We start from the raw sequence: 22916 nt of genomic DNA, 5'->3' as shown, positions 1-22916 counted from the left end.
AAAAAAAAAAAAAAAACAGCACAGGCAAAAAAAAGAACCTTTTAGGAAGACCACATTAAATGCATAAAACAACCCCCTTATTCTCAAAGCCTAAGACTTATTTTCCCTGCATTTGTTTTCCCACACTTAGCAGATAATATCCCTAACACCCTTGAATACCAACACTAATTCTAGGCATTATTAATCATCACAGGCTACATCTCCTAACTGCAATAATTCTAGGCTGAACTTCATGTAGTAAACATTGCATTCCGCAGACTGATGAGCCAGCTCTCAGATAAACATGCTTGCTTAAGTATCAAGTATTAACACCCTATGGCAATCTGAGTCCATGCACAGTGACTCAGTGCAATTATTCCGAGTGTAACAATAAGTGGGCAGTCATGCAGATTTGTAACTTATTGGTTTAAGCATGAAATTAAACAAGCAAGAGAAATTAATGAAAACTATTCAATTTTAGACCAGACTGGGAACAAAATTTGAGTAAGTATTATAAACATGACATAATCTCATTTAAGGAGACTGYGTAACACATAGGTTTTACAAATAGTTACAGACATTAATCTTGTTAAGTTTATTTCCAGAGTTTTATTCAGTAACAGGATTGATTGGCTGGAGAAACACAGGCTCAGACAAAAACTAGCTGAAAGCTCTATTTTTGTCAAAGTGATGGATTCTTTTCTTAAGTAACTTGTTTTGTTGTCTTTTGTTCTAGGACTATAAACAACATTAGCAATTCTCCAACTGGCAAGAGAGGCTGAGATGTTTTGTCTCCACCATTCTCGATTGCTTTTTGTTCTCTTACACAATCCAAGAGTTGGGAAGAGGCAACAGTTTTGATTTCCTGGCCCTGTAAGATCACCTTTCTTTCGATCACAACTGGGTCTTTCCACAGAAGCAATGAGGATAGAATGCTCCAAGGCTCATGCTTGCTCTGGGAAGAGATGGGTTGCAGATCYTGATAAGCAGAACTATTGCAACCGATGAGCTTACATACCTGACACAGCCAGCACTACCATCCAGTTCCTTGTTGTTAATTTGCTTCCCATCATCACTGACTTCCTACAGCCAAACCTCTGCATGGCTTTCATGTGGCCACAGTTATTTCTGTTTGCACCAAGAGGTCATTTTGTATGTTGCTAGCAGAAGGGATACTGCTTTCTTCTGTGGCTTCAGGCAGCTTTTAGGAAACAAAGATTTCCTGCCCCCTTTCCAACTAGAGGCAAAGGTCAGGGAGTCTAACAATGAAGCACAGTGTTGCAGCTCGATATTTTAGTGCTAAAAAATTTACCCACAAAAGCAAAGAGGACAATTGCTATATAAAACTCCATGYACAAACACGTCCCATCCAAAACAAAGGCTTGTAGCCCAAGCAAGGATTTGTGCCTGCTAAAACAATGCTAATATGCATAGATTTCCCCAGAAAGGTGGTATGTTACCAAGCAAAGGTCCAGCACTTTAGAAGTGGTACATCTGGGGTTTTGTAAGAAGTGAAAATGCAGTATGAACAAAACAGGATAACCTCCTTGCTGGACTCAACAGCTAATGGCCACGTCCACACTTCACTTCCATGCTGTGATCTGTTCCAGACTCTCTGCCACCTCCTTGACCTACTGGAGGCATTACACTMAAGGGGTGATTTCTTTAAATCAACATTATCTTCTACTTTTCACTAGCAAGGCTACACCTGATGTACCATTCTACCTCTATGATATTCCTTGTATCCAGGATCCAAGAGGAAACACTGGAACAGCTTTGCCATACATTTTTCAGAGCAGTATAATACTGCCTGGAGCACCAGGGCCTCACTACATATTTAYGAACTGTCGATTTTCAAACAACACCCTTCCCATGCAAAGGAAATAATCATCAAAAAACCACAGTGAAAACTGTCTTATTATTTGGATCACAGCTTGGTCTTTGCTGTCCCACACAGGGAATGGCTGCTTTTGTGTTAATGTTCACTATAGCTCTTCTACTCCATTTGGAGGAGATGGCACCCTAAATCAGCACAGGTCAATGCGGTGTCTCCCATCAACAGCGAGCCCTTTATCTATTTCAATGGATATTGGAGAGTGGTCTGCTGGATGAAACACACTGCATTCAGTTTTGCTCATTTTCATTTCTGTAGAAGCTAAGTGTTCCCCACAGAGTAGTACTTTTTGTTTACACTTTTTTACAAGACTCCCAAATGCATCATTCAGAGGAAATACTGGTAATATAATAGTTTATACTGTACACAAGAAAATGCCTTCTCAGAGCACACTCATGATCCACCCCACCATCAGCTTCAGGGAGTAAAGCTACAGAAGCTTCAGGGCAAGGTGCAAAAAGACTAACACTAGTCAATCACAGGAAAAACTACCCCATCCTGTCTTTTCTGCTCCCCTTACCATGCTGGAAACCAAGCTCTGAGAGGGATGCCTTTGCCCCAAAGCACTAGGCTGTCAGCAACCAACATTTTCCAACAGCTTCTATCATGGAAGGCCTCCCTCTTTTGGGTTACTCACCAGGATGGAGAAAAAGCTCATTCAAACCTCCAAGGCTTCCTCAATATAAACAAAGCTGAGGCACTTTCTCTGCCCCAGACATTCAGGCACAATTTCTTCTGCAGCCTCTGCGATAATCATCCAGCCACTCACACAGGTGACAGAACTCACCATGTAAGGTGCTCATCACAGCACTTCCCAAACTAGTCAAGCATGGGGTGGAATAAGGATGTATGCAGAACAGAAAGCCAGCTGATTTTCCTGAATGGCTTCAAAGAAATTAAAATCCTCCATCTAGCTGTTGACTTCCTCCATTTAAGACAATTAGTTAAATCAACACACATCTCTCACTGTGAAAAACAGGTGTGTTGTATCCAGGGTTTGGAGGATGACAAAAATACTTGCTATGTAGATAGACTAGCTTTATATGAGAAAAACAAACTGGAATAGACTGAACACACTCATGCACCAACAGCCAAGAAAAAAAGGAGTTAGGAATAAATAGGAAAAYTCTTATGGTTGCCTCTTCATCTGGGCAGAAGCAACAAGCAGGGCTTCTGATATGTTGATTAGATGACTTTGTTTTTGACTACTCTCCAGTTAAGGAGAGAGGCAGGAAAGGAAGTGTAAGTCCTACTAACAGAGGAGCAAAAGCATGTTCTTCTCATGCTTCAGTCCCTGGAGACCTATTGCCTGACCTGCAGCACACCCTTATTTTTCAGCAGTCCTCCATCTCCCCACTCTTGCTCTACAGAGACACTGGCTCCTGCTCCAGACCTCTGTCCCCACATTTCCTGCCCAGCCCCTCCACACCTTGGTCAAAGTGGCAGAGGAAATTACATGGATGGCTTAAGAGTGGCTGTAAAGCACTCAGGACTTATTCTGTGGGACATGACAACCAGGAATCCCTTCTACAGCTCAGGTGAGCCACCACAGAGTAATGGCATGGGTTCCCTGAACCACTGGAGGGCCTGCCAAACTCAGCCTCTGCTCCAGCACAATATTTCTCTGCCCAAGGGAAATCAATTCCCCTACAGTGATTCACTGATTTACAGCTGGTTAGATACTACCCCCACCTCCTCGGTGAATGCAACATACACAAGCACATGGTCTGCAGCTGCARGGACAAACCCCAGGGGAGGCAGAGTGATTGATGTGCCATATASAGCCTGCCACCAGTTGAGAAGGCTCCCATCTGAAGGATAAATTGCTTATCTTTACTGTCAGAAGTTCCTCACACAGTCTTAGCTGAAGGATCAGTCCCACATCCAAGCCAAACCCCTCCCTCTCCATTCAATTCACACAGATCCATAAAGGAAAAATTTCTTTCTCATGTGAGTACCAGGAACCATRTGCTTTTATCTGGTGTTTCTCCTTTTCTGAGGACAGAGAAAGGTGGCTGAAGGGCGATTCTTCCTACGGCCAGTGTTTCAGTGTGGGACAGATCTATGCTGCCATCACAGCAGCTGCAGTGACTGTGACTGCCAGTCCACTGTGCGTGGGGGCCAGCCTAGGGTGCAAACCTGACTGCCCTGAGCAGCAAGCATTGCTAATTTAGGTAAATTAACCTCTTTAAAAAAAAAGTTAGGAATGAATAGGAAAACTCYTTCTTTTTAACCTCTTCTTGGTTAGGCTGAAAATTCTAGTATAACACTGCTCCCCATYTTCACCAGATCCTGCTTTCAAGGTGAGGATGACGGCTTTATGTGTTACAGGAATTGTTTTGTGCCAAAGCAGAGAACAAAAGGAGTGATGGCAGGAATGGGACAGAAATGCTACATGAGTGGCAGAGTGCATCCTCACAGCCTAGGAGAGGCAGGCTGGTTGAGGGTAGACTCTTGCATCTCAGGAGAGACTACTGATGAGAGTGCCAACAAGACAGAAATGAAGTAAAAAGCTAGGTCACTGAGACTGTTAAATGCCAAGAGGCACAAAAAAACATATGCAGAAAAGCTCATTAATCATAAAATACYCTCCCGTGCCTTGCATTGGGGATCCAAAATAAACACTGGAGTTTTAAACTCTTTTCAAGAAATTACTCCACGACGACACGAATTCTGGATGTAGCCATGTTTGGGTTTCTAGGCAATAAGACTTCAGTATAACTCTACTCCATGCCAGGTACTAGTTTTAAAATGGAAGTCAGASCTCCTTGACATGTGATGGTGGGAGGTCTGTGATACTGCACATGACCAARTAAGTCTGCCTCTCTGAAGACACTGTGGGATTCCCCCCCACACTTGTATGAGAAGCAGCTGCGTCTTTTTGGTGGTGGTGTTTGTGTGTTTTTAATGTGAACGCATTTCCCCTTCTCCAGAAAATGTTCCCAGGGTATTGTGGCACCCTGAGAGTAAGTCTTGCGTGGCATCTTGCTTGAAAGGAAAACTGGAGTTTTCTCCTGCAGGGAACTGAGGAGACTCCMCAGCCAGGGTCCTCCCAGAGAAGGAGAACAACACACTGCCAGAGGAAAGGAGAGGCCGGGATCTCAGAACTGACCTCAGCATGTTCAATCTTCTTACCTAACAACAAAGCTACCCTAGCACAATACATGTCTGCAGGTCTGAGATGGTAAAATAAGGTCCCTACAATTAAATGCTAAAGTAAGCTATGGTGCATAACCTAAAAATGAAGACGCAACTACGTCAGGTTTGGAAAACTGCTTAGCAAGGGCAGTTCATTACATAAGGTCCAGTTTTATGGTCTGATTGTCATATAAGAACAGTCTTCTCTCTCGCTTTTGCCATTAGTGCAGAAGATCATTTTTGCTGAGGACCAAATGACATTGCTGCAGACTAAGAAGAGTAAACAAAACTGAAGAGTGCAGACCCTACTGTGTGTATCTGAAGCAACTCCAGCTCAACACATGGCCATCTTCCTCTGTCTCCTTCATCTCCTCTACTGCAATTCACTGTACCCTTACTTTTACCATTGATGAACAACACAGCTAAATTACTAGAGTTTGAAATATCTTTGAAGAAAGTTGTCTTTTTTTTTTTTTTTTTCTTTAATCTGATCATTTCATTGACAGGGGTTTTACTAAAATCATGGATTTGCTTAGGTTAGAAAAGACTTCTAAGATCATCAAGTCCAAACACTAACTTAGCACTGACAAGTGCAACACTAAATAATCAGGTCCCCAAATGCCACATTTATATGTCTTTAAAATACTTCAAGAGACAGTGCCCACCMCTGCCCTGGGCAGCCAATGATTGACAACCCTTTTCATGAAGAAATTTTTCCTAATATCCCATCTACACCTTCTCTGATGCAATTTGAGGCCATTTCCTCTTGTCCTATTGCTTGTTACTTGGGAGAAGAGACTGACACCTACCTCTCTACAATCTCCTTTCAAGCAGGTGTTAGAGGGCAGTAAGGTACCTCCTGAGCCTCCAGGCTGAACCACCTCAGCTGCTCCTCCTGAGGTGTGTATTTCAGACCAGCTTTGTTGTCCCTTTGTAGACACACTTTGGCACCTCAAACAAGTCCTTCTTGTCATGGGAATTCCAAAACTGAAGCCAGAATTCAAGGTGTGACCTCCCCAGTGCCAAGCACAGGGAGAGGAGCACTTCCCCAGACCTGACATTAACAGCTATTCTGATGCATGTGGCTGTACAGTAAAGGGTTGTGGAGAGGAGAGGGTAAGCCAGGAGCCTTCAGATGAGAACTTGRCAGTCCTCTGGAGAGCCCATGTGAACCCATATGTTCAGCTCAAGTCACCAGCTACAGATGACTGCAGAGCCATGAGATTTTGGCTTAGCCAAGCAGCAATATGGCTGCCCCACCTATGGCTTTACAGCAGCAAGAATGACAGTGACACAGTCTAACACAAGGCGTGTCACAGTGCCACCAGAAGAGCAATGTGCGTGATGCCCTTCCCTCCAGCTGCTGTGTAAGGCATGGAGCAGCATCCTCTGACCAAAGAACACAGTGCAAGGAGCTGGAAGGACCTTTCTCTCCTTACTTGAAACCTATCAGAACGATAACCACCTCACAAAGAACACCACTAAACTTAGCGTTCTCATTGCTAATGTCTGCAGTGCCACAATTCTGGCTCCTGGTGCTTTGTCCACRTGTATTTCAGACTAGACAAGGGGAATACCCTTATTTTAGTAACTAATTCAGGTATCCTAACAGGTGTGTTCTCTGTTCATCATAAGCCTACTTTGTATCTAATRAGTGCATCTAGGAGGAAAGGGAGGAAGATATTCTGCATTCATGTTTCCATTAATTCAGCATGAGAAACAGATCAAATGTTCATTTATTCCACGTTCCAGGACACTTCTTCCACATACTATATATAGTTTCTCAGATACCAGCATCTCCCTCACCTACATATTCACACTAATCCATATAAAACTATGAGTCATTACACAAAGTTCCATCCAGAAGARTAAGCCATTCATCCTTTGGGGGAGGAGGAGAAGGGAAATTAAGAACTGTTTCCAATTTAATTGGCAGACTTTACATTTTTGTTCTGCTTCCATTGGAAAGTGTGGTGCTAATTTTTCTGCCACAGCTTGCAACCATGGCGAGATCTCAATCTGCTTCATTTACGTCTACCAGCAGGACTGCGAAAAAAATAAAATAAATCAGAACTGCATTTGCCATGTGCCTCTGGTCAGCATGCATGTTCTATGTGCTGAACTAACACTTGTGTTATTTTAGGGAGTCAAATGTTTTAAAAYTCCCTGCAACTGGTAAGTGCCTTTTTCAACTGCTCAAGCCTTGGTGGGGTATTCTTGCAAGCACAATACCTTCTCAACACAATTTGAGAATTTTGAAAAAGAAAGAAAAGTACCATGGATTCGCTCACAGTGCTCAGCAGCATACCCTTGACTTTGACTTTCATACAATAAAGCACATTTATGCCCCACCCTGTCTTTTTACTGTACCTTCTAGTCAAAAACATGGTTTCCTGTAAGCAAGCAGCTCTTTTTTGGGCTAATTTTGAAGGTTACTAAGGAAGCACCAAATTTGAACAGGTATATGGTTTTAACTCCTACATCATCTGCTTTGACACAGGAGTTTTAATTATTTGTTTCCCTTTGCAATGTGACAGAGGACTGCACTTTGTCTTCTCATTTTTACTCTTTCTATAATTTTTGATTTCCTTCTCAGATGTTTCTTGGCTTTGTGTCTTCTTCTCTCTCATTTTCTAATCCAGCAATTCCAGCCTGGCAGCTGCACATAACACTTATGACTATTTCAACTGAACCTCCGTCTTSTTCCTTTTTGCAAACAGCCCTTAAATCATGGTCTTTGCCTCACGAGCGCTTCAGGGGCCATTCCCCCTGACTGTACTACCAGAGAGCTGTGAGTGTCCCATTGATGCAGGAACCATCCATCACCCTGCAGTGCTGAGTTGGGTTAATTCCACAGGCGTTGCTGAGCTCCCAAGACCATCAGCAAGGTGGCACCGAGCAGCAAATCCTCTGGTGGAGGACTGAAACCTTCTACTTGAGCTATACATGGATTTTGGCAAGTGGATTGCAGGGTTGCAGAGAATGACAACCTGAAGTCCCAACCAAATAATACACAAAAGGCACCATATCAGCAGCCTTCCTGCAGGAGATAAACTTAACGCAAACTGCTATGAGACTTTCAGCACTTTTCCCCAAATTAAATCAATTTAATTCTGTGTTACTTTGCTAATGATCCACAGATCTTGCTACATCTTTGTGGAACTTTAGATTTCCCTGCAGTTACTCCCTTTCAAAACATGTATCAAGCCTTAAGGCTTCCATAGTGGCTGTGTATCAACATTTTCTAAAGTGTCAAACATGCAGAAAAGAACTCCTGTTGGGTCCTTCAGTAGCCATCTCAATTGATGAAGAGATAGGAGGGGGCACAAACACCAGAACGACTGCTCTGCACCTCTGATATCTAACAGCTACATCTGACAGTTCAGCTTGTTCAAACTCCCCTAGAGCAGAGCATTTGGCACTCCAGTCAACCAAGCTGATGCCAAATATTCCAGGTACTCCATCGGAAAACGCATTCCATAAAAAAGAGGAGTGAGTAAACTATATTCTGCTCCATTACAGTACAGGAGATGAATTTAAGAAAAGAATCAGAGGCACTGAAGCAGTACAATCTGCTAAGAAAGAAGGGTGTTACATCAGTCAGGGAATGTAAATGTTGTGTAGGTCTGCTCCCTTCCACCTCCTAGCACGTGTATTTTTATGCAGTGTAGCTTGCTGGGCTATAGTGTTTCATCTGAAATGTAAGGGAATTATGAGCCACACGCAATACACTCCACAAATATTCAAGGCACTAAGAGGCATCTGAACAGTTCAGGAAAATTACAAGCCCTCAAGTAAAGACTTCGAAACTACAAGGAAACAAATCTGTACTTGCAAATGTTACCACCAAGCTTCTTGGGGTATGGCTGCAGAAGAAAGGCAYCTCATCTACAGAGAGAGTGTTTCCTCACAAACTCCAAGTATTTAAGCTTTCTTTTTATTTCGTTTCAAGGTTCTCCAACAGTTTGCATTACATATTTAAAACTTGTAAGCCATGAAACTATTTAGTCTCAAAAAGTGACCTTTGAAAGGCAAAAATGCATACTCTTAGCTGATGAGTAATCAGGGAAAACTTTCTTTTTCTTTTAAAAATGAAGTTATGCTTCTTGCCTTCTGAAAATTATGGAAACTTTTAAAGGCAGAAAATGCCACGGAGGAAAAAAAAAAAAAAGAAGAAAAATGAAGACAGGCAACACTAGATAATTTTAAACATTTCACATACCTAAAAAGGGCATATTAAACCACAACCTTAGTCATAAACCTCCAGAAAGTGCAAAGACAAAGTACCGCGGGCACSACATGCAGCCGCTCAGCGAGGCAGCGGCTTCGAGCGCACAACACACGCCAAAGGAAATGGGTGTCGTARCTCGCTTGCCTCCAGCATCTCCTCCTCCACCCCCCACCCTCCCGACCACCTGTAGCAGCCTCAGAGGAAGCAGACATGCTCCCACATACTTTCCARCTATGCTGTGCCAGCCGCAAAGTACGCACGCAGCCAGCGGCACATGTGTGAAAATACATACCTGGAGCACCGGCTTCGGGTCTCTCTGCAAGGATTAACCACGTCTGCGGGCAAAGCCGGACTTAAGTTCTCATTTTTTTTAGTTTAAAAAGCAAACCAGAAAAGCAGCCCAAGGAGCAGGAGAGACCCCCCTCCACTGTATTTGTGCCCTTTCCCTTTCTCCCACACATGCACACCTACCCACACCTACGCTGTGCTGGAAAAAGGCTGTAAGCATGGCATTGTCACTATTGTGTCCTGGCTACAGGGAGCTGTGGTTTTGAGATTAAACACCCAGTAAAAAAAATCTTACCCTTTTGACCAGAATTTTCCATAAGCAATTGAACATTGGTTTGGAAAATAAAATACAGAGAGAAATGTCTAAATTTCCTCTCATGYTCAGATGCGGCTACATGGTTGAGATCACTTCCCCATGATAACCTAAAATTAGGGCAAAAAGGACACACAACCGAGTCCCTGAGATAAAGACACCTGGGCATGGGGATCATGCTACCGGGGACGCTAGGAACTGGTGCCAGGGCAGCATGACCTGGTTTGGGGGCTTTCCTTGCAGGTGCCAGAAGGGCAGTCTGCCTCCACCAGCTTGACATACACTGCTATAGGTATCTTTTCATCAGAGATCAGTCTTTTAATTAAAAAAAAAAAAAAAACAAACAAAAACCACATGACTCCCCTGCTCCCCTGAAACATGCAGCAGCCACAGAGAAAGAAATTTTACCCCTGTAAGCCCCAAAGAAGAAAGGAGCAGAAAAAAGATGCAGGGAAAGCAACTAATTTTTCCAAGGGTCCTCTGGAAATTCTTGGGCTGCTTTGCATATTCCGCAACAACAATCTTCTCTCTTTGAGACATTTCATCTTCACCAGTATGCTGGGGGAGGGACCCAYGGGTGGGGAGGGAGTTAAAAATAAAAACAAACACTGAAAAGCTATTTGTAAACTGTTTCACCCCAGYGAACCCTTCAACTCGTGGTTTCTCTAACCGACTGCACAGCACACCTGCACAGYGAGTCGGGGCAGGAGACACCCCTCTATAAATACCCGGGAGATCCCTCGCCAGCTGCACCTCCTTGGGCACCTCTCTGCACGGGATGATGGCACCAGAGTGCCCAACTTCCTGGGAATATCCCAAACTTTACAGTCAGGTAACAAATGGAAGGTGAGCAGGGGACAAAACCAAATAAATATACATATATCCTCAGATAAAAATGCTCTGGATAGGATTTCAGCTTTCAACAGTCAACACTGCCCTTATCTGGGTTTCATCATGTACAAGGTCTCAGGCACCTGGTCATCTTTCCTTTACCCCACCACCTCTGACTGACCAAAGAGAGCAGCTGTGCCAGCTGTTACCAAGCACAGCTGTAAATCCTGCAGCCTCCTCTGCCCATCCAGGTGATCTGCAACCTGAAGTGCCAAATCCGGCAATTAAGTGATCCCCCAAACACTGCACAGTCCCGTGAAAGCCAGCTGTCCGTCTCCTCAGGCATCAGTTCAGCACTCCAGGTCTGTTGCCCCAACCACTGGACATTTGGAGCAAAAGGCTGGGAGCAAAGACATTCCTCACAGTTCTGGTTTACTCACAGTCACACAAAAGGGCACTAATTCTCACCTCTGGGCAGACTACTACCTTAAAGAAGTACAAACAAAAAGCCACCAAGCAAATCCCAAGCCACCTTCAGGCGGTGAATCAGCCATTGCTTGAGTCACGCATGTACAGCACGCACCAAACTCAACTGAGAGCTGCACCACCGACCTCAGCCTTTGCTCTTCTCTGCMTGCCCACCCTCGCCACCCCCACCTCCACCCCTCGAATCCCAAAACTAGCAAGGAGACAAGCTTCTTCACAATGCTCTGAAGGTTTAAATCAGAAATCTGCAAGCAACGCTGGTGTGGGCATACACATCCTATGTGCTATGGGAGACTGCATTAACTAACACTGCTGATGCTGGAAAAYGTGCAGGTAACCAGGAGGGGCAAATCCCAAAGGCTGGTGTTCAAATAAGCACCCCCAGTAGAGCTCTTTGTCCAAAGCTTAACCRAACTTGCTGATGTGCAAAGAAAGACTGGAAGGGAAAACCTTTCAGAAGCCCTAACTCTTCACACCGAAACATGGCTACCAGGGTATTTTTGGTATTTACATGGAATTGAATTGGATTCTAGGAATCCATTTTGGGAAAATGGATGTTCTTCTACCTTTTCCTCAAGACCAAATCATGTTTTTCTTATTCTGACAACAGCTGAGCACAACAGAASTCTGCTATGGCCCCCTCATGCTGCAGACTACAGACCCTACAACTAAAGACTATTCCCTTCTCTCTGCCAGCATTTGCTTGCTTACAGAACTGTGGCACCAGGAAAACCCTATAACCACCTGTACCAGAGGACATTCATACACAGAGAGGACAACTTCACTGCAAGAAACAGACTGCAAGTTGTGGGAGAGGACAACAGGCACCTGGGGAAGAAACAAGAAAAAGTGTGGAGCCAGGCAAACCACTGTGGCATTCATGTTTACCACTGCCAGCTTGCCTTACCTCTCTGAACATGCACAGCCTCTCCAGAGCATTCAAGTCTCATCTGCACTTTGAATTCCTYTGCTGCTGAGTGCAGTAGTCAGCCATTTCATGTTGTTTTAGAGTGCACKGTAAAGACTTCGGTCCTATAAACTTCTCCTGTGACATTACTGACCTTAGTGCTCTTTACGTTACTCCAGTTTCCATAAGAAAGAAAAATGTAGTTAAAAAATTCTCAAGTGATTCAAACAAGTACTGTGTTCATCTTCAGAAACAACTGGCATCACTTTGAGATCAAAATATCTACCCCACTGCTACAGAAAGACTTCATAGCTTTAAGTTCTATATAGATAACACTTCAACAGCACAATAATTTTTTTCTCCACCAAAACTAATCATGAAAAGCACCAGAAATATTTGCAGCAGGCAGCTAATACCAATTACTACTTTCCTTGTAAGCTATTTTCACTAAATTAGCCTTGATAGCATCACAATTTGTTGAGGTAGGAAACAATAGAAATTAACAAGCCATGGCAGTCTGGGGAGGGAAAGAGAACTAAGGAGGCAGTATTTACCCCTTGAAAGTAGGAGTTGTGAAGAAAAACAAGAAGCATTACACTGACTAAATAACATGAGGGCTGCTATACAACAGAATTTGTGCACTGCATTTGCAGCCTTGTGTTTTGCTTTAGTAACTGGGGCTAGACAAAACAACTGGACTGTAGCTGCACAACACTGCATACCAGACCTTACTTTGATCTTACAAACGTTAAAATGGTTAAAATTTTTAAGAGTAAGTTTGGAGACTATCTATCTGAATGATACTCACAGCTTTTCAAGCTTGGAATTTGCTGGTTGGTGCATTATGCATTACTCACTTTCTGAACAAAGTGGAAAGTTAACACAAATTGGCAGATGACTAACTGTCCAAGAAAGAGATTACTGAATGAATCACTGACTCTACTTTTAGTCTAATAATAAGACAAATGAAGAGGACCAAGAAGGGGAAAACGACAAACAAAAAAAATTCCTTGCAGAGTGTTTAAATTTGCATTGCCCATGATTTTCCAGCTATGACAAACTATGCATGCATTTCATAATTTACCATGAGTTTTACATTGGGGTTAGCTTACTGACATGCCTCATGATTACTTCACACCATCACTTAATTTGGATTTCTGTAAGAACTCTGATCCACACTTTCCCTTGGTACACATTTAATAAGTTACAGGAACAAATTAAGGGATTGGAAATGAAGTTAAATTGCTGAGTTGAGTCACAAGCACTTGGCAAGGTACAGGTTCCACACACCAAAGCACCTCAGGCACAGCAGACACCTGAAGCTGACCTGAAGCAGAATTCAGGAYTCCCAGCTCAAGAAAAGGACATAACCAAAAGCATTTTCATTTTTGCTAMTCAGGTTCTGGTGAAAAGTTTGCCTAATGCACAACCAGCATTCAGCTTTGCAGAAAATCTGCCTGAGTGCTGCTCAGGAACACAGGAAAGGGGGAGCAGTGTCGACACCCTCCCAAACAACAGCCATCCAGCTCCAGCAGCCCGGTGGGGTGAAGCTACGGACAGCAAACGTAGGAGGTCTGGATTTGCCCCTGAGCAATCTGCACGCCCACTGCTCCCCCTCTTTCCACATTAGCTCAGCTGCTCTTTGGACCTGTGGTCTTACTCATCAGATTGCCCAGGAATATTAGCCAGGGTTAAGAAAACAGTAWATTGCTGTGTACTAGGTCAAAAGGCTGAATCAGCTCAGCAAAACACAACAAGCACATGGCCAAGCAGGATCTCCTACTCTCACYCAAGGCACTACCAGTTCCTAATTTCACCTCTTGTTTTGAAGGATGAAGTCAGACTCCCTCCCTCACCTGAGTAAATTCAAGTCACTCAGGTCATCTGTTGAACCTGTTACTCAACATTGCTTGCCATCATCCCCAGAGTGATGAAAGGCAAAAAGACCCAAGGGTTTAGGACTGCAGCCACATGGTTCAAAAAACTCTGCACAGTCATCAGGTATGCTCATCTCCTCATATGCAACAGATTTAAAATTCTCAAGAGCTCATCACATCTGGGAGATTGTTGACATGACTAGGTTGCATAAGGTCAAAAGCCAGAATAAGGTAGGAATTAGAACAGTTATAGAATCACAGAATAGCTTGGGTTGGAAGGACCTTCAGGATCATCTAGTTTCAACCCCCTGTCATGGGCAGGGATGCCTTCCAATAGACCAAGTTTCCCTAAGTTCCATCCAGCTTGACCTGGAACACTTCCAGGGGTGGGACAYCCATAACTTCTCTGGGCAACCTGTTCCAGTGCCTCACCATTCTCACAGCAAAGAACCAAATTTAAACCTAGCCTCTTTCAGTTATTTGAATATTYGYATGAGACAGTGCTTCTGCGTTTTGTTAACATCAAAGACTCATTTGATTGAGTTCTACTGTCCTCTCTAATTATTTTAAATTTTCTGTTGCAGACACAAGTCAGAAATAAATAACCAAAACCTCTCACACCTCTGGAAGCAAGCTCTTACTGCCAAGCTACAGGTTAGGYTAGGCACAGGCTGCTACTGTTTTTCTGCAGTGCCACCAATTACCAGAGCAAGACAAGAACAAACTTCAGGAGATGGGGCATGATGCAGTGACAGTCACTGCACTTTGGGGACCAGATGTCCTCCCATGGCCAGCTCTAAGTATTTTAACAAGTTTTGGTTTAATCTGATGCATTATCCAGGTCCTTGACAGAGTCCACAGCAAACTTAACATGCACAAAACTGATCCTACACACAGAGTGAGTAATTCCCTGGCAATTTAGTTCTCAGGGCTGCCTCACTGTGGGATGAGACAGGTGCCAGGGCAAGCAAAGGCAAGGAGAGGAGATGCTGAGCAGAATCACAGTCCCAAATTCAGCAGCAACACTATCAGCTGCCCGTCACAGGTCTAGCCCTCAGTGATTTTGGACACAAATGCCATTTCAGAGTCAGCAGAGCTCAAAGCATTTAGACACATTATTCATKTGCTATGATCCAACCTTCACAACACTTCTGATGGAATGATTTTGTAAAGACAAGCTGAAATCAGAGAGCTCAGCCTATGTCCTCTTGAACTCTGAATGACCACTGACACCTTATTTTGTAGTCTTTATCGATTATTTTTCTGTGAACTTCAGTAAGAAATGTCCATAAATAAATCCCTAAAGTTGGCATTTGATCTATTCTGCTTTATCCATCTGAAAACAATAAAACCTGTCTCATAGTTGCCATGGAACAAACAACTGGATTTTTGCAAAGTTTTATTTCCACAGGCTTCTGTGCCTCTATTTTTAGTGCACCTCTCCCAGGAAGAGGCTACAAGACAAAGATTCTCCATCACAGTCTGGTTACACAAGAAACTGACAAACAGATCCAAGGTATTTCAGCACAACACAAACCAACTACATAAATATATTTAAATATTTAGTGGTAAAAGAAGCCCGCTGACAATGAGGGAGCTGGGATAAGTCTAGATTTTCTCAGGATCTGCCCCTGAAAGGATTTTGTAAAAAGCGCACTCTGTTTTTAAAACAGAGTAAGAAGAGACAAAGAACCATCACATCCTTATAAGGAATAACTTACTARTATAAATATTGCAACAACAGAGAAAGTAAACATGGAGGCTTCATAAGTGTTGGAATTTTTACTCTAACAGGGAAGAAAATACTAGCTCTGCCTCATGTATTGTCCTTAAACCTTGTAACAACACAGGCAACTTGAAAACACATAGCAACACYAAATATTATCGCAGCAGATCAGGAGACAGTGATTGGATTATCATTAAAAGTACTACACCTTCAATAAAAGAACTAAAATTTGATATACTATAACACCGTGAGGGGCATGCTCTGCTTACATGAAAATGAAGTAACCTTGCATCCTACCAGACACACTTTCAAACAAAAAGCAGAATGTGCTAGGGGTTGCTTCACTGCATTGAACACAGGGCAGAATCTTTATAAAAAGCTAAACGGCTGAAAGGATTTGGAAACTATTACTTTTCAAGAGAGAGAGAGAAATAAAGTAACTTAATAGATCACTTTCTGATTTGCCCTTTTGTCAGTATCACTTTCAGTACTGGAAGATGTGCGCTTCCTTCCAGGTAGTGACAGACACATCCTACAGTTGTCATCTATGTTTCAACTCCTATTTTCTGTTTACTTTCCTCTCCAGATCCTCTGACCCCAGCTGAAACAGCAACACAGGTCACTCAGCAGCCTTACTGTCCTTCTCTTTACCAGACTGCAAAAGAGGTGGAGAACACCAGCTCAGCAAGATGAGGTAGTGTGCCAAGTCTTCCCCCACCCGACATAAACACATTATATTTTCCAGATGCGCATCTCTGACATCGAAGTTAAAGATCAGCAATACTCTGCAGTGAAATGCAAAACACTGAGAAGGARATAGGACAGGGGAAGATTTTCACACTGCAAGAAATGGTATGAGTAGGTTTTATTTGGAGGGTAAAAGATCTTTGCACAGCAAATCATTAAATCTTCCATAAGTTAAAAAAAATCTCAAAGTAATATTTTCCAACCTTTCACTAAGAGTAGGGGCCAAAACCACACGTTTTAAAGGTCTTCCACAGTTTTATTATTAGAAGTAGAAACCCTACTGATACTGATGAGTCATTTGTATTGGCGGAAACCAAGAACACCCATTTTCTTCATGTGTTATAAAGCTCTCAGTGTGGTTTTCTATTCATTACTGGTCAAAGCAGTTGACTAAAAACAAAACAAGCAACAAGAACTCACCTTGTTATTAAACCCTGCTCTACAACAGCTGATTTTATTTATCACACTTTCAAAGACCGCTTATTTTTCACCCCATTCCACAAGAAGAAGAAAAATACASAAAAGACAACTACGAATCTAAACTCCCCGACAGTAAATCCAGAACTGCAGATGGCTAATTCGCTCCACTTCTGCAAAGGCTTTTGTACTCAGCTAAGAAAGAAAGAATAAAGGAGGGAAGAAAAAAAGAAAAAACCACAACAAGAAGATCAGTTAAAAATCATCAGTCAGCAGCAACTATCATTTTAGGGTCCTTATGAGTAATCAGAATAGTCTGTAAATAAAGAAGCAGTTGTACAAGAGTGTGAGCAGATGAAGGAATCTTTTCATGCTAGCAGCCAGTGATATTGCCACACAGGAGGTAAGAAACAGACGTAAGAAATGGCAAAATTTTGAAAAATAAAGCTAGCTAAACCCAGGTTTTTAAAAATTTAATCAGAATCCTTTGCTGGCTTTAAAGATTTCTGCCATAAAAAGAGGTGGAGGGTAGGACAATCCCCAGCACAGCACACATTTGGAAAGGGAAAACACAATTCATAGGCTAAACCTGCCATACCCAAATTTGGAACGATGCTCGGGGATTTTTCGGTAACATACCAGTCACAAAAAAACCCAAAGAAACAAACCCAAACCCAGCATAAACCAAAAAAAAACCCAACCCCAACAAAATAAGTAAACCCCAGAGATTTAGCCTGCTGAACATCCACCCGCAGCATCAGAGCGCGCTTGGAGCGCAACCTCCGCAGCGGCACGATGAATTTCCACTTCACCCTCTGCACCTAGAGGAATGGCAGCCTGGCCAAAYGACAGTGTGTTTTCATGTCACTGGGGAAGAAAACCACAGCAAAGCAGTGACCGGAGAACCGAAAATAACTTTTGAAGAGCGGCTCGGCACTGCCGGTCTCTCTGCCCGCGCCTCCTATTGTGGATAGTTTATAGCCAGGGTAGCTCCAAGCTGAACCAGACACGTGAGTCAGCAAGAGCGGCTCGTAGGAAACTGCTGACATGTTCAATTGCTCTCACACACACCGAACACACCTACCCGCTAAATAAAAAACAGCCTGCATGCAAATCGGGGTGAAGGAACACCTCCACACCTACAGTTCCTGTTTTCCTAGTTCAGGTTTACRTTTTAAAGCGATCGCTAAAGAAAGAAGGGGGGGGAAAAAAGCAAAAAAAGAAAGCCCTCAGTGAATGTCAGCTATAATAAGTAGCTGTGATTAAGTCTCAAGGGTCATTTTGTTTATTTAAGCTGCTTTTCCTCTTTTTGAAAAACAAAATTGCTGCTCCACAGCCCAGAAGCCCTGCGTGGTGACAGGCAGCAAACAGTTCCTGTTTCTCTTAGTGGGGAGACACCTTTTGAACCTGTGCACCAAACCCCATTTACCCATCACACCCCGGCTGATGGTTTTCAAAGCTTGGGGGGGTGGAGATTCAGGCTTCTATTTCAACTCCTACTACGGATAAACTGGAAATTCMCATGTTTTTTTGTTCCTAATAACACTTATCTGTTCAGTTGAAAATATCTATTCAGCTGAGACAGCAGAGACAGTTGTATGCAAATGATAGGTCTTAGGAATAAATCTGGGACGATCTGACCATTTTAGGACACCTTTCAAACTAAAAAGAAGAAAAAGGTGTAGCTCAGGTCCCAGTGTCTCTTGCCTCTGCAAACACTACCTGCACCATCTCCTCCTTCTCCGTTTCCTTTGAGGCACCAAATCCGAAATGTCCCAGCTGGCTCCGAGGGCAGGTTTGCACCAGCAGGTGTAAATGGCAAAGGGGGAGCAAATGCAGGAGTCAGAGAGGGCTGAAGGGTTATACACAGAGGGGCTGCGTGCCTGGCAGCCCCCTCACCCACACAGAGCTGCAGTTCAGCCCTCACTCTATTAGGAGCTTTTACACACAGTCTTTTTCAAGCTAAACAGGGACACATCTATTGATCTGCTGAGATGCCAGTGCAGCACAGGTGGTGTTCTTCAGATTGTTGCTGTGGCTCCTTCTGCATGAAGATCAATACAACCGAGCAGAGAAGGCTTCTGAACCCAATTTTTGACAGATCAAAGTTCTGCTGCACATGTAAACTTTCAGCATAAGGGTTGTCCTGAACTTATTCCCTCGTTCCTTTTTATTTTCCTGTTCTGAACATGCAGTTGCTCTCTGATCCTTAGTTCTAATAGCTCAGAAGCTGCAAGTCCATCACTGGTCATAAAGGCATTTGTATACATTCCTCTGCTTGCCTGCTTTAAAATTGTAATTCATAGTGTAAGAGTGGCATAGTATGCAGCGCTCTTTTCAATCCACTACAAAGATGTTTCTGCCTATCTAAAAAGCAAGRTGAGCACATTGCAACTCAGCTGGCTATACTCATACATTTTACATCTTCTTGATGCAAGCTTCAAATAAATGTGTAATATTCAGACAGCTGCCAAGGTTAGTATTTTTGGGCTGAATTTAAAGGAATGATGTCYGTTTTTTTGCAACAACCTGAATGAGCACTTTGAGCACTATTCCRGAAATCCTGCGGGAGTTACTGGGAGTAGAACTCTACTGCCCATTCATCTACTACAACRAAATCATTTGGGCACCTATTCAAGTATCAGCGAAGAGCTGCAGTTTCAGAACACCACTCTTTACACATTCTCTTAAAGCATCTAGAGTCTGCAGAACACTRAAAGCATCAAGAGTAACTCAGAGTTAGAGAAAGAATTAAGTTTAAGTGATTTTTCTTGAACACATCAATGTAATTATTAGTGTATTTACCCTAACAGTTCAATTCAGAAAARACTTGTATACAACCATCACACCCAAAATGAGCTGAGCTGGAAATTCAGACACAGAGGTGWAAGACAGAAGTGTGTATGCCTTCAAATCTAAGACCTGCTCAACACTACAAGTATGTTCTTAGTGTAAAATCAGAAGCCATTCAGAAATATTCCTTTGAGCAAAAAGGCATATACGTTTTGATTTTAATGTATAAGCAATCTTCATACCACCTAAATTAAAACCACAAGAAACTCTGCTCACATCACACAATAAATGCTACTGGTTTTTACCAACCATTTATTACATAAAAATGTCATTACTACTGATACGATTACTTCACATATATTAATGTTACACATCTCATTTTCCAGCTTTTTCAGCCATAAACCTCTGTTGGCTATGCTCTGAGAGGTCTCCTCTTTATCTGGGCATATGTGAAGCCCTACCCAAAAAGAATGTCCCATGCACACAACGACAAAACATCTATTTCTGTTCTTTAAAAAAAAAAAAAAAAAACAAAAACCCTCCACACTTATTTTTTTCCATGACACCTTTTTTTGAGAGAAAACCTGAAAGAAAACAACTAATTGACAATCATACTGCAGCCTCATTAAGAAAAACAGCTATGGTACTTCAGAACTGAAAGATAAAGCAATGAAAGTTTTAAAATAYGCAAAGGCAAGCAACTTCTGACACATATTACACTCTACACATCATCTATACAGGGTTTTATCTTCAGCTCTCTTTGTCTTTTATTATGCACTTGCAGAAAGGGATATGTAAGATTGCTATATAGTACGGAGGTTTTATTATTTCAATGAGTATCTGAAGACWTTTACAATGTCAAAGATTTACCAAAATCTCCTCATAAACTGAGGTTTTATGCCTAACTTTCCTTCCTGCCCAGCACAGAAGAGCAAACACCCAACGTTTTCTTGCTGCAAAATGAGTGACTGAAAGCCAAGAGGAAGGGACAGGAAGACATCCCACCTACATCACCAGAACAATCTGCCAGCATGTACATTACCACCAACAGATGTTCCAGWTGTGCCCCTGGGTCAGAAAAAGACTAGGGAYAYCTGATCTAGCACTGATTCCCAGTGTATGATACCCGAGCACAAACAATTGCTGTTGATTAACAACTCGRGATCTGTCAGCATGTGCATTAGTCATGTATTTGCTGTGTGCATCTTCCCCACTTACTCTCCACAACAGTAAAAGTTTTAAAAAATTGTACCTGTTTAACCTCGAGTCTCACAGCAGAGTTGCCCAGCTTTGCCCAGAAATGCACACTCTGCTTCTGTGGAGCATTTCTACAAAAGATCCCTAAATATCTTGACAACCACCCTATCTCCAAAATCACTAGGGACCTCKCTTGCCCACTTGACAGCTGTGTATTGGCGTACATCTGTTTGAATGGTTMGCCCAGCGTTCCAGAGGAAACTAACAACAAGACTAGACCTATGATCCTGATCTTTCAGTTCTCTACTTTTCCAATTAGTCACGGCTTCCTTCCATTCCTCGCAGAGCACCTTCAGAACAGCCTTTGAAGCTGRAGGGTCAAATGTGAAAAGCGATGCTGAAAACACAGGTTCAGCACACCGCAGGGAAGTACAACGCCGATCCATTTTGCTGCACAGCTGCCCAGATCCCAGTGACAGGGGGCAGGCGGGTGGACACAAAAGGCAACGAGGCTTTTAAAAGAGCAAGCYCACATGTGAGGTGGAATTTTATTTCTATTTGTCAGATGCAAAGCTCCTAGAACAGCGGTTTAAAGCTGTTGTCTATGGGGCTGTTGCAGCAAAAACCTAACACATCAACTTATCGTTTTAGTCTATCCATTTCATCTCAGCAATTATCTCAAATTTCAGTATTTACATATCTGCAAAAGTCAATTTACCCAAGCATCACCGCCCTCCCCAAACTGCAGGGCATTCCACCAGCTACAAGCAGAATCTCAGACAATTCCCAGCTCAAAGAAAACCCCAACTTGTTTTCAGCTCGAGCCTCAGAACAAAAAAATTAAAATATGCACAAGTTTAGCGACAGTTCCAAAGTCTCTGAAAACGGGCTTTCATCACGAAAACACTGACACGGCTTCAACTGGAGCAAACAGCAACGCTGTAATTTCCCGACCTTTCCAACATCTTAAGGAGTATTTCTAATCAGATGTCGCCCCTGCCTCASGTTTATTATTAAAGACTGAAACCCGGGGTTTACTCCGGAGCCTCCGGGGCTTCAATAACAAGGGCACAATGATCTCACGGCAACAGAAGCGATTTAAGCAAGACACCCGCTGCATGACCAAAATAGCCCGCTCCACAAAAGGAGAGGCACGGTTTCACACTTAGCCTCTTTCATGACAGCCAGCGTCTCCGCGGCGCGCTGCCTTGCCCGCACGCTGCGCCTTAACGATCCCACAAAGTGTTAGCGGAGTTCGCATCCCTCCCCGAACCCACGGGAGCGGGGGGCACGGCGGGACGCGCTGCCCGGGAGGCTGCAGGTGGCCGCGGCGGCGGGGCCGGGCGAGGCGCCGGGCCGGCGGAGGGGCTGCCCGGGGCTCCGGCCGTGCGGGGCGGCGCGGAGGGGAGCGGAGGGGAGCGGGAGAGCAAGCACGGACGCGCACGGTCACACGCGCACTTGGGCGCCCGCCGCGCACTCCCCGTTACGCAACGCGCGTATTTCCCACTTTAAGGAATAAGCACCGAGCGCGCCTGCACAGCCCGCGGAGCTCCGGGGGCGGGGGTGCAGCCCCCCGCCTGACCCCGCGCAACAGCTGCTGTTCCTGGGAGGAGGAAGAGGAGAAGGAGGAGAGGAGAAACCACGCTGACCCACCGCCCGGGCAGCCTCCCCCCAAACTTGCCCCCCCCCCGCCCGTTCCCCTTCCCCAGCGGGGCTGCCGAGCCGCGGAACAGGCGCACTCACCTCGCCTCCGCGCAACTTTCGGGGGTCGCCCCTCTCGCTGCAGCCTGGGCGGGAGGTGGGGGGAGGCAGTGGGGCGGGGTGGAGTGGGCCCGGGGGCGGGGGGGCTGTTACGGCTGAGGAGGTTTGGGGATAGGGGGAGGTTGCTCTTGTTGTTGCTGCTGCTGTTGTTTCGGAAATTCTTATTAGTATTTCTCTGCGGTCAGAAACCTGCACCCTCCCCCCCCCAAATGAAAAAAAAAAACCCCGACCCAGACGATCATCACATGGCGATTGCTTTGAACCAGCTGTTTCCAGAGCCAAAGTCTTGCGGAGAAAAATAAAGGGGGAAGGGAGGGAAGGAGGGGAGGGC

The 22916-nt window shown here is 43.9% G+C and overlaps 1 protein-coding gene across 3 annotated transcripts in view; it reads right to left on the bottom strand.

Moving 5' to 3' along the window:
* BACH2 (BTB domain and CNC homolog 2) overlaps positions 1–22910 on the bottom strand; it is a 185112-nt gene extending 162202 nt beyond the window's left edge. For all 3 annotated transcript variants that reach the window (XM_057379432.1, XM_057379431.1, XM_057379433.1), the window contains exon 1: positions 22568–22910. The gene's annotated coding sequence lies outside the window, so the exon portion shown is untranslated. The remainder of the gene's footprint in view (positions 1–22567) is intronic.
* Positions 22911–22916: the final 6 nt, after the last annotated feature.

This window comes from Malurus melanocephalus, unplaced genomic scaffold (genome assembly GCF_030028575.1).
Source record: "Malurus melanocephalus ecotype Western Australia unplaced genomic scaffold, MMel_1.1 scaffold_405, whole genome shotgun sequence".
NCBI classification, from domain to species: domain Eukaryota; kingdom Metazoa; phylum Chordata; class Aves; order Passeriformes; family Maluridae; genus Malurus; species Malurus melanocephalus.
This window is presented reverse-complemented; position numbering and strand designations above follow the sequence as displayed.